Source organism: Schistocerca nitens, chromosome 4 (genome assembly GCF_023898315.1).
Source record: "Schistocerca nitens isolate TAMUIC-IGC-003100 chromosome 4, iqSchNite1.1, whole genome shotgun sequence".
NCBI classification, from domain to species: domain Eukaryota; kingdom Metazoa; phylum Arthropoda; class Insecta; order Orthoptera; family Acrididae; genus Schistocerca; species Schistocerca nitens.
The window spans coordinates 517,286,234-517,299,468 of record NC_064617.1 but is presented as its reverse complement, the minus strand read 5'-3'; positions in this window follow the sequence as shown (position 1 = coordinate 517,299,468).

The following is a 13,235-nucleotide window of genomic DNA, read 5'->3' as shown; positions in this document are numbered from 1 at the left end:
GCAACAGTGTCCTAATCCGTTTTGTGTACCAAGGGAGATCAGCTCCGTAGTTTATCAATTTATTTAGTATGAATCCCTCTATTGCTGCCGACACTATTTCTTTGAATTCAAGCCACATCTAGTCTACACTTACCGGTGCATTGTTGATTTGTAAGGAGTGGAGATTGTCCCTCAGGAAGACGTCTAGTGAATATTTATCTGCCGACAAAGAGCGAAAACTACCATTGTAAAGAAATACTTGCTACGTAAATACATATGTGCCAGATGAGACTTTCTGCTAACTTGTCCAACACACATGCTTACGCACTACCGAGTTACTACGTAGGAGATGAAACGAGATACGCCCCTGTGATATTTTACGTCTTCGAAACGAACGCTGAACTTTAAGTGTTTTATTTATACCCGGATATTATCGTCTCTCCAGTCTGTCTCACAATCATGCAGAATGCCAACTGGAATGCAGAATTCATAGCTCCGTGACTACATGTGGAGCTGTGTTGCATCCATAGAATTTGGTAAGTTCCTAATCCTGGAGGTCACTTTTTCATCCTCTTTGAAATATCACACTTTGTTCCATCCTTCTAGAGCAGAAAATGATAGGGGAGAGTCCCACAGTACCAACCATCTTACAGTACCGGGCATAGCTACTTCTTGTTTCTTATACTAGGCTGCAACACATACAAGGAGTGAGCTGAAAGACGCCATGATCCCTCTCATGATATGTCTGGCATTTTGTACTGCGTTCGGTTGTGTGTGAGTTGTGAGCTTTTTATGTTATTTCTGTGGGAGGAGCACGCAATACGTTCGTCTCAAGACTGTCGTTTAATTTTATAAGGTAATTGAACTTACGCATACATTTATTTTAATTGTATTATTTAAGGACACTGTAGCTGTAAAACTTTCAGGACATCGTGTTTTAAATAATACGCAATCGGTATCGTTTTTATCGTTTGTATCGGCCAGGCAGTTGTCTTCCAGTACCGACCAGGCAGCACGTTAGGGGAAAAATAATAATAACTCTTTATCTTTACTTTTCAGAGTAAAATGGCCGAGAATAAGGGACTGAAGAATATTTGAGGATGGGAATAAATAAAGTTATATCGGGGAATATCCCAAGGAGCACTTTCGGTGATCAAATGAAAGACAAAGACAAGAGAAAAGGATGTCAGGCGCTCAATAGAGGAATGTCAGATGCATCTAACAGAAGCAAACAAGTAAATAGTTCAAATAGTGATGCAGCAAATGCCAAAAGAAGCTGAAATTTAGTGGGGAAATTTCAACAACGGACGAGAGCACAATTTGTGTAATATGCTGTGAATCATTAGAAGAAGAATGGGTACAATGTACGAAATCCAAAGAGTGTGTACATTTTGGTTGTGTAGACCAAGAAAGTATATTGTATTTTATTTGTGATCGTTGCAGTAAGTGAACAATGGCATTTGAAATTAGTGAATTTTGTTCGTATAACAATGTGTTTCATGGTTTTCTTAGTTGTGTGATTTATCAGTGAGGCCTGAAAATCATCCTGTAGAGGCACTGTTCAGTAATTGAAGACAATTTTTGTACTGACTATAAAAGCACATGTTTTTACATTCACATGAACTGTTCATTTTGTAAAATTTCAGAAAAATCGTTCATGTATATCCATAAGGCACTAGCGCAAGTACCAGATTACAGTATTAAATTCCCCAAATTTTAAAATATTTCACATTTTGCGAGTGAAAATGTTAAGGTGGCCGGTACTATAGGGCTCTCTCGTATATCTTTTTTTGTGACCTGACATGCTTTGGATTAAGTATAGATGTAAACAACTACAATACACCGTGGTGAGTGCACTAAAATAGCTCTGTCGTATAAAATTGATTGCAGAATCTGCAAAACAAGAGTGGTTTTCTTTTTGCACAGACAAATGGTAAAATACTGTAGTGTTTGGCTGTACATATGGAAGAGGTGGCGTCCTTATGGGAATTTCAGACGGAAGACTGGCACATACTGCCCAACCACAATATTTCTGCCTCCCGTGGCTGTTGTCAGAAACACGCAGTGACATTACAGCAAACAAGTACAGTGGTAACGAAGAAAAACGCATCTCACTGTCTATGCTTTCATGTCATGTACTGTGTTGACGAAAGTTATGGGATACCTCCTAACTGCGTCTCTTGGCGTAGTGCAGCAACTCAACGTGGCATGGACTCATAAAAGCATTGGAGGGTCTCCTACAGAAATAGAGAGTCATGCTGACTTTATTGTCATCCATAATTGCGAATGTGTTGCCGTTGCGGGATTTTCTGCACCTCTCGATTATGTCTCATAAATGTTCGATGGGATACATGTTTGGCTATATGGATGGCCAAATCATTGGCTCGAATTGTCCAGATATTCTTCGAACCAATTGCTAACACTTGTGGCCCAGTGCACATTGTCATTCGTAAAAATTCCATCGTTGTTTGGGAACAACAAGTCCATGAATGGCTGCAAACGGTCTCCAGGAGCCGAACATAACCATTTACAGCCAGTGATCGTTCAATTGGATCATAGGAACCAGTCCATCTCCTGCAAATACAGCCCACACCAGCTTGCGCAGTGCCTTGTTGACAAGTTACGTCCATGGCTTCGTGGGATCTGTGCCACACTCGAATACTAGCATCAGCAACTGAAATTGTGACTCATTCGAGCAGGTATCGGTTTTCCTGTCGTCTCGGGTACAAGCGATCAAGCGATAAGGTCGCTAGCCCAGGAGAAGTCGTGCTATTAGCACATGCACTCGCGTTGGTCGTCTGCTGCCATAACCCATTAACCCTAATTTCAGTGCACTGTCCTAACGAATACGTCTGTTGTACGTCCCACATTGATTTCTGCGGCTATTTCCCACAATGTTGCCTGTCTGTTAGCACTGACAACTGTATGCAAACGCCACTGCTCTCCGTCATTACGTGAAGGCCGTCGACCACTGCGTTGTCTGTGGTGAGAGGTAATGCCTGAAATTTGGTTTCGACAGCGCTCTCTTGACACTGTGGATATAGTAACATTGAATTCACTAACTGTTTCTGAAATGGAATGTCCCACGTGTGTAGCTCCAATTACCATCCGGCGTTCAAAGTCTGTTAATTCTCGTTGTGCGGCCATAATCATATCGGGAATCTTTTCACATGATTCACCTGAGTACAATTGATAGCTCCGCCAAAGCACTGCTCTTTTACACCTTGTATGCTCGATTCTACCACCATCTGTATACTTACATATCGCTGTCTATCACTTCCGTCATCTCAGTTTATACTGTCCGCAGCTCTTGGTCTTGCGGTAGTGTTCTCGCTTCCTGTGCACGGGGTCCCGGGTTCGATTCCCGGCTGGGTCAGGGATTTTCTCTGCCTCGTGATGACTGGGTGTTGTGTGTTCTTCATCATCATTTCACCTTCATTGACCCGCAAGTCCCGTCAACTAAAAAGGACTTGCAATACGGTGGCCAAACTTCCCCGCATGGGGCCTCCCGGCCAACAATGCCATACGATCACAGTATATACTGTCAAGTGGTTTAGCGTGTCGTCGTGAAATGTTGTCAGCAGTGAAGTGCAGTGTTATCCACAGTCATGAATATTTCTGAGTATGGAAAACAGATGAAAATGTCACGAAAAGGGCCACATTCAAGTAAAATAGAGTTTAAATTCAAGTTTTGCCAGGTTGAATAAGAGCAGAACCAGATAATGATACATTTACATAAAGCAATCCTGTCGACAGCAAAAATGATAGGACAGTCGGAAAGAACAGTAAAAGATATTTTGAAAGCCTTTAAGAAAGCAGAAGGAACCGGGGTGAAGTTAAAAGTTCTAGATAACAAACACATTCCGGAAAAGTACGAGTAGCTTCTCTAGCTGACTTTGATAAAGCAATTTCTCGAAGAAAATTTTGGGAGCATTACAAGAGGAGGAAGGAAATTCAAACATTGAGAAAGCTGCTTATATTTTCAAAATCTGAGGTAAATTGTCAAGCGGGATGGGAAACATTTGGCAAAATTTTGATAGGTATGAGATTTCACACAAAAACGTGCAAAAATAAAAGAGCCATCCAAACAGATTGTTCTGACATTGTTGCAAAGCGTGCAGGATACTTCAGAGCAATCAGGAAATATAAAAAATAAACCAGTGGTATTCACTGACGAAACGTAGGCGGTTACACATTACAGCATGAAAAAGTTCTGGCAGCATGAAGAAGTTCCTAGTGTAATGACTAACAGCACTGCAGGCGAAAGAGCTATTGTCCACGGTGGAGGAGCAATGGGTTTCATAGAGGGAGTATAGTTAATTTATGATCCGAAATCTAAATACAAAGATTATCACGATGATATTGAGAAGGGATAAAGAAAGAGCGTAATTGAATGACTCAGTCAGTGTCATAGAAATGGACATGGCGGATGAAGTTGGAATGGACTCCAGTATAACTGATACAGCAGAGAAGAACTTGGCGTCTACGTCTCGTGTGATGGACCATCCACCATGGTTAGAGAAGTTTTCATTGCATGATTGTAGCTGTACCGCCCTTCCTTCCCTAAGCAAACCCAATTACGTGCTGTCTCATGATGAGAAGCCGACTGAAGCGTCCTCAGTGCCTGGTGCAATAATTCACTGAGGCGACAAAGTCATCGGATAGCGATATGCACATATACAGCAGGCAGTAGTATCGCGTACACAAGGTATAAAAGACGGATATTCAGATGATTCCTGTGAAAAGGTTTCGAAGTCATTATGGCCGCATGACGGTAATTAACTTTTAACGCGGATTGGTAGTTGAAGCTAGATGCACAGAACATGCCATTTCGAAAATCGTTAGGAAATTCAGTAATCCGAGATACACAGGGGCAAGAATGTGCCGAGAATACCACATTTCAGGCATTACCTCTCACCACGAACACTGCACTGGCCGACGGACTAGAGTCGTCAGTGCTAACAGACAAGCAACACTGCCTGAAATAACCACATATCGGTGTGGGACGTTCGACGAACATATCTGTAACTAAAATGTGGTGAAATTTTACGTTAATGAACTATTGATATGGAAAGGAGCCTAGGAGATACGCATACGAACGACGCAAGGCCCTTTGCTAACAGCAGGGTGTCGTATGTAGCACCTATCTGGGGTTCCTGTCCATATCAGTTCCACCCTAGACAACTGGTCTGCTACGGTCACAGGTTCGAGTCCTGCCTCGGGCATGGGTGTGTGTGATGTCCTTAGGTTAGTTAGGTTTAAGTAGTTCTAAGTTCTAGGGGACTTATAACCTAAGATGTTGAGTCCCATAGTGCTCAGAGCCATTTGAACCATTTTTGAACAACTGGAAAACCGTGGCCTGGCCAGTGAGTCCCAGCTGTCAACAAGGCACCGTGAAAGCTGGTGGTGGCTCTATAAGGTGTGGGCAGTGTTTACTTAGAATGGACTTGGTCTTCTGGTCCAACTGAACCGATCATTGACTCGAAATGGTTATATTCGGTTACTTGGAGATCATTTGCAGTCATTCATGGACTTCCTGTTCCCAAACAACGATGGAATTTTTATGGATGACAGTGCACCATGCTACCGGGCCACAATTGTCCGCAGTTAGTTTGAAGAATATTTTGGACAGTTCGAGCGAAAGGTTTAGCCACTCATATCGCCCGACATGAATTCCACGGAACATTTATGGGGCGTACTTGGGGCATTAGCAGTGAATGGTTTAATACAGACCCAAGGCTGGTACAGGCAGTGCAAGATTTTCCAGTCTCTAGGAATAGTGAGGAGTTGCAATCTTGTTCAGGTTTAGTAAATTATTACAGGAAATTTGTATAAGGGTTCATAGATGTGGCAAGACCAATTACGCAGGTATTAAAGACAGGTGTAAAGTTCAGGTGGGCAAAGGAATGTCAGGCCACATTTGACAAATTGAAAGAGCGTTAACATCGAGTACGGTGTTAGTTTTTTTCCAGACTGTGAGAAAAAGTTTATGCTTTCATGTGACACTACAAGTCAGACATTGGGGTTTATTCAGAGTCAGGTGGTAAATGCTGAAGAACATCCTGTAGCATAGACTTCTCAGCAAGTGAACAGAGTGGAGAGAAACTACTTCACAGCGAAAAAGGAAATGATCAGTTTGATACATGAGATTACATATTTTCGATGTTATTTATATGAGAAGAAATTTAAGGTGGTAACCAATGATGCAGTTCTTAAATGATTATTAGGGATAAAGGACCCTTCTAGTAGGCTCATGAGATGGGCATTAAGATTGAGTTTGAATATGAAATTCTGCGTAAGAATGGCAAGAAACTAGGAAACGCCAGCCTTGCACAATGCCAAGCAGCACAGCACACTAAAGCTGACTGATGCTGTATGTGATGCAGCTGTAGTTCATTGTATGTGACAGGTCATTGTGAAAGACAACTACAATGGAGTCATGTGTGATGTGTGGTAGTGCCAGATAAACTGAAGGAAGAAGTTCTGAAGAAAGTACACAATCACATCTTGTCTGGGAATGGATGATGTAGAACAACAAATGGAAGAGTAGTGGAGCGTTATCACTAGAAGACAAGGAAGGAAGATGTGACCAGTAGCCGGCCGCGGTGGTCTAGCGGTTCTAGGCGCGCAGTCCGGAACCGCGCGACTGCTACGGTCGCAGGTTCGAATCCTGCCTCGGGCATGGATGTGTGTGATGTCCTTAGGTTAGTTAGGTTTAAGTAGTTCTAAGTTCTAGGGGACTGATGACCACAGATGTTAAGTCCCATAGTGCTCAGAACCATTTGAACCATTTTGTGACCAGTATGTAAGAAATTTTGCATAATGTGTGCAACGAGTGGATATGAACAATAAGCTGATACCATTGAAAAGGTTGTCAGAGGCGACTGAATCTTTTCAAATGTTTGGATGGATATTCTTGGACTGTTTAACCGGATTCCTACAGGAAACCGTTTAGTATTAACTATTACTGATCACTTTTATCAGTATTTAGAAATGAGCAGCATCCCTAATCAAGAAGCAGCACCAGTGGTGCAACCGTTGGTCAACAGCTGTTTCCTCAAATTCAGTGTGCTGGAAACGATAATTGTGAACCGAGGGTCGAATTTTATGATGCATTTGATAAAACAACCATGACATTCGCTATAGATTCAGAAATTAAGAACTAATCCGCTTCCTCAAACAAATGTGCAGTTTACTATTGGTAGGAAGTTGAGTCACTACGTAAACTTGCACCATAATGGCTGGGTGACTTACTTGTCATTTACTGTGAAACATGTAATTCTAAGGTCCGTACTAGGACTGGGCTATCTCTGTATGGAACTGTTATTGAAGGAAGATGCCTTCGCCACACTGTCAGACGCAAAACCAGAAAGACGGTGAGCCTGTTAAGAATTTTGCCAAACCATTGAGGCAGATATGGAGGCTTGTTCGGCGAGCAAACACTAAAGCCCTGGAACGCCAAGAGCAGGTAGGAAATCGCTTGGGGAAATTACCACAATATAGGGTAGGGCAATGGGTAATGTTACCGAACCCTTATATCCTAGCCGCCCGCTGTGGGCGAGCTGTTCTAGGCGCTTCAGTGAGGAACCGCGCTGCTGCTAAGGTCGCAGGTTCGAATCCTGCCTCAGGCATGGCTGTTTGTGATGTCCTTAGGTTAGTTAGGTTTAAATAGTTCTACGTCTAGGGGACTGATGACCTCAGATGTTAAGTCCCATAGTGCTTAGAGCCATTTGAACCTTATATCATGAAGGTTAATACGTAAAATTTTGTTGCCAGGTACTGTATCAGATAACTGCACAGCAACAATGCCATCAGTTAACGTCAAACTGCTGTTACCGACCCATTTAACAATAGTTCATTTTGGGCGCCTGTGACCGTCTCCAGGTGCCCCAAATGTAATAGCGTAATTATTGCCATCCAACAGGGAGAAAGTGAGGGGCAGAAGGAAGAAGATCGAGTGCGAAATCTTGCATGTCCTGCACATTCAAATTACTTACGTGTTGTGGTCAAAAAAGTAAGAAAGTATATTTGGTAAGGTGTTGTGCTCCATTAGGGAGTTAAGTTCAATTGTTTTTCTTTTTTTTTAGCTACCCTGCCTTGGAATCCTTTCATTTTCAATACTTTTTCCCAAAAGGTTTCTCTGTTCTTTATGTCTTCTATTTTTATAGTGTTTCTTTCTAAGTCCGTTTTTTTTCTTCGTTGACCCAGCTTGTTGTGGAATTCTTACCCCACAAATATTTAACAATCTTATTACTTAATCTACTGTCTTGCATTCGAAATAGATGTCCAAATTACATGATTCTTCATTTTCTCATTACGTTTGAAAAATTGTCTATATACTTCAGCATGAATTCGTAGTTTCCAAGCTTGTGCTGTGTTTTGTGGTCCTAATATTTTCCTTAAAATTCGCCTTTCTAGTACTTCTAATTTATCTAAATTAAAGTTTAAAGCCACGCATTTGGTTGAATATAGGCATTCTGGCTTCACTATTGTGCTGCAATGCCTTATTTTAGCAGTTTTGGATAGACTTTCCTCTATTGTAGATTTTTCCAAAGCATTTTCTTGGATTATCTCCCCTAGATATTTGAATTTTCTTGCTCTCTCGATTTGTCCAATATCTGCTTCCAGAAATTTTGGAGCATCCTTAACGTTTGTTACAAATTTTGTTTTTCTGCAAAAATTCTTAAGCCAGTTCTGTTGCCTATTTCTTGCAGGAGATTTGTTTGTGTTATAGCAGATGCCACATTTTCAGGAAGTATAGCAAAATCATCTGCAAATGCTAGACAGTTCACTTCGATCTTTCTGCTTCCTCCTCTTACCCTTGTAGGTGAGATGTTGTATTCAATAAGTTTTTCGTTCCAAAGTCTTACTATTTTCTCTAACATACTATTAAGAAGAATTGGGGCTAGGCCGTCACCTTGTCGTACACCTGTTTTTATTTTGAAAGGCTGTGAAACTTCACTCATAAATTTAATTTTACAGACTGTAAGTGTTTCACAGATAAGGTTTGCCAGTTTGGACTTTGCACCAAATTCTTGAATTATTTTATCTATAGTTTCTCTGTCAGCAGAATTAAAAGCCTTTTTGAAATTCACAAGCATGAGTAAAATATCCTTTGAATTACGTAATCTGTGGTGAATTACTGACTTGCTATTAAATATTTGTTATAAGCATGCTAAAACCACCTTGATATTCACCTAAATGACTGTCTAGTGTTGTTTCTGTTCTGTTCATAAAATCTTGGAAAATACTTTATATACTACTGGCAGTAAGGAGATTCATCTGTAGTTGTTTACATCCTGTTTATTACCTTTTTTGTGGAGTGGGTATATCAAGGCAACTTTCCATTCCTCTGGAATTTTTTCTGTTTTCCAGATTTCTCCAGAGAATAAATATAGCTCTTTTTCTATATTTGGCAAGGATCACTTCAAAAGTTCAGCTGTAATAGAATTTTCTCCATTAGCTTTGTTGTTTTTGACGGTCTTAATTAGTTCTTGAATTTCTTCTGTAGCTGGTAGTAAATTTCTTGCAGATTTTCATTAATATCTGAGAATTCAAATTTATGACTTGGTTCAGGGCAGTTCATAAGCTGATGAAAAAATCTTGCTAGTATTTCACAATTTTCTGTATTGATTAACCCAATTTTGCTGTTTTCGTTTCTGAAACAGACATTTGGAGTTTGGTACCCCTTTAATTTGTGCTTAAAAGTTTGATAAAAGTTACGAGTATTATATTTTACAAAATTTTTGTCTATTTCCAAAAGTTTCTCCTTTTCAGAGGCTCATTTGGTATTTCTGTGTAACATATCTGTTCCCTTTCTTTGTTGTTTAAATTGATCATAATCTTCAATTTTCTTTGAGCATTTTCAATTTTGCCACTATTTAGTTCTAATTCTTCGCATATTTCATTCCAATATTTTTCCTTTTATTTTTTAGACCCAAATATTTTCTCTGCGGCATCATTCATTGCTTTGAATATTTCTTGCCGGTTGCTATGTTTAGTCACTTTAATTTCGTCTTGATAGTCTTAAACTGATTCTTTTATTATAGCAAGTCTTGTCTGCATTATACTTTATTAACCTTTATGATTTTCTTTGTTCTTTATAGGAGTTTGACTTTAATTTAAAAAAGAGGTAATGATCAGAATCAAATTCATCATTCCTTACTACTTCTACATTCATAATTTCCATTGAACTTTTCTTGCGAAATAGCCACATGATCTAACTGAAATTCTCCAAACATTAGGTTGGGTGATGTCCACGTTTCAGCTTTTCTTGGGAGTTTCCTAAAGAAGATTGATTCTATTTGAGAGATTTGACACAAGTTGATTAGTCTCATACCACTTGTGTTGGTTCTTCTATGGGGTGGGTAGTGTCTACTACATTTCTAAATTTCTTTTTTGTGCCTAATTGTGCGTTGAATCGCCTAGTAGTAATATGGTGTTCATTATTTGGGATTTTAGATATTTCAGTTTCTAAAAGATCCCAGAATTCTTCTGTTTTTTGTGGATTTTTCCCGTTGTCTTCATTTGTTGGTGCATGGCAATTAACAAGTGTGTATATCTTGTTTTTGCATTTAACTGATAGGAAACATACTCTGTCTGAGGTGAATTTAAATTCTGTAACATTTCCTATAATACTTTCATGAAGATAGAAAGCTGTACACAAGAATGACATCTGATTCATAATTTTGATTTGATTGTGTGCCTTTTAAGATTCTGTACTTACAAGTATCTACTACATTTTCATCTGGGAACCTTGTTTCTTGAGCTGCTACAATTTGAATTTTGTTTTTCTCTAAAAATATTTCTAGTTCTTTTTGTTTACCAGTCTTGATTAGAGAATTTACATTTAAAGCGCTCAGAAAGAATTTCTTTTTGAATTTTAATTTAGAAGAATTACAAGGTTGCTCCGATTCAACCTTTTGATCACAGTTGTTGGGACTTCCCAGAACCCGTGGTCCCAATGCATTGTGCGACGCACTGGTAGATTTCTCTCTCGAGTTACCATCTGGGGTAGTGCTTTCATTTTGCGGTTTTTCCATACTGCAATTGATATTGTATTACATTCAAAATAAGGAATTGAATTCCAAGATAAGATCGGATTGTAAGTACGAAATCTGATTTGTTATTCATGGTTCATTCCACTATGCTCTTCCGTTATCTCCACCATTGGGAATTAAATCAGACCATTGACCGGGTTTCACCTGTAACCCTAGGAAGGGTACCCCACAGGATACTACCATCTGGAGCCAGATGGACCCAGGTTTTTTTTACCAAGGTTGCTACTCCTTCCCTTCCTCCTTCCCTGTCACTTGCTAGCCAGGGCCCTAGGCTTGGGACCGCTAATAGCACAGTTGTTGAATTGTAATATTGATTGGGGTATGAAAATGTGTGTCACGAAGGTAACATGGGGTTGTGTGACAGAATTTGCTTGTGAAAGCTAAGGCAATAAAATTTTTTGTGGTGTGAGTACATCATTGTAGTTTTTTGTTTGGTGTATATTATTTTGGTTTCTGAGTGTTTCATTCTCGTAAATGGCAGACTTTTCGAAAGGTGGGAGAGAGAGTGATTACAGCTCCACGTTGCTGCAGAGCAGGGATGGAGATGAGAGGAATCCTAGTCATGATGGTGCTGAAAGGCGGCATTCAATCCCAACTTTCATGTGATTCGGAACCCTCCCCCCTCCCCTTGCCAGTCCCCCAACTGAGCAACGCAGTGCGCTTGAATACGTGTGGCTCAGGTTGGACCGTCATTTAGACGGAAATTAGGACATCGTGTTCCTTCTTTCGATGTCAAGTTGAAGGTATTACCACAATTTCGCGACAGAGGATGCGTCTATCTTGAAAGAATAGGACGCGCTGGGAAATCAAATGAAGTGAAGATAGAGGCGATAAAGACCGCGTTACTGCTTCCATTGGAGCCTGTAGAAATCAGAGAAGAGAGCAGTTTCAGCATTTACATGAACTGTGAGAGATTCTACAATACCAGCAATCATTGCTCTGAACCTGATGCAGACTGTCATGATCTCATAAAGCGGCATGTATATGTATTGGTGTGGGAATATACCAAAAACCAGAAGAGAGTTTTTGCAACGAAATGGCAGTATGTTTTCTAGTTAGCACTCACCATCTTCATGAAATACAAAACAAATGTAATGCTTATTACATTGTTTTCATCCAGACACTGAGCTGTTTTTCTTATAATTTTTGTTAAAGTACTTTTTTTTTTGGTAGTTGACAGAGTATTCTCTAATCGAACTGCACAAATGAACTTGTTGCTGACGACGAATGAGACTGTTTCTAGTTTTAAAAATGCTTGTTTTTTTCTCCCAGCTGATTTCTTAACATACATTTCGCCAATTTAATATTCGACACCAAGGCTGATTACTTTGATAAGGCTTATTTCTGTGATGCCTGCCAACAGATGTTCTCTTGGTCAGTTTCCAAAAATACTTGAGATGAAAAGTATGACTGAACGATTTTGCTTAAGTTCCGAGCTCTGGTTTTGTGAGTAAAAACTATATATTTTCCGTTGAAAAACGTTCTGAGGTTTCACTGTTCCAAGGCCGAATTAATTTTTAGGTGTCGTGTTACTGTAATAACTGAATTCACTGTGGCCAAGCAAATGTTGATTACTGGAAATATGCCAGCATTAATAAAACGGACAAACTGCAGGTTCGAGTCCCTGTCTGTAAATGGAGGAAAAAAGGCCGTATGAACATGTGTCCAGAAATGAAATGTATGCGTGCAGTGACTACAAATCGTCCCTGAACTTAATACAGAGTTGCAGTGCATCAATGTCGCAATAGATATTCAAAGTGGTATCCATGGGATGCAGTGCATGAGATCACACGTCGCATCATGAATTGCTGTACTCTTTTCCACGTTCTTGCCTCTCTCTGAATAGCCTCACAGGCATCGTAAACAACCTGTTGAAGGGTCTGCACATAAGAAACTGGTTCATATGCCCCCAGAGGTAAAAATTAAAGGTGTTTAAGTCTGGTGATCTAGCATGCCTCTGCATCCTATCCAAGGTCCGAGGAAGATGTTGAGGTGTCATGCCGAGACCACGTAACCTATCGTATTGCCAAAGGCACGTTCTCAAGCAGCCCAGGCATAGTGTTCTGCAGTAAGTCAAGGTGCGTTCCTCCATCGAGGTGTTGTTAAATATAAAGCGGTCCAAGTATGTGGTCGCCAAGAATCGCAGCCCACTCACTGATGCTGAACTGATGGTGATGAGACACCTCATCATTTGCG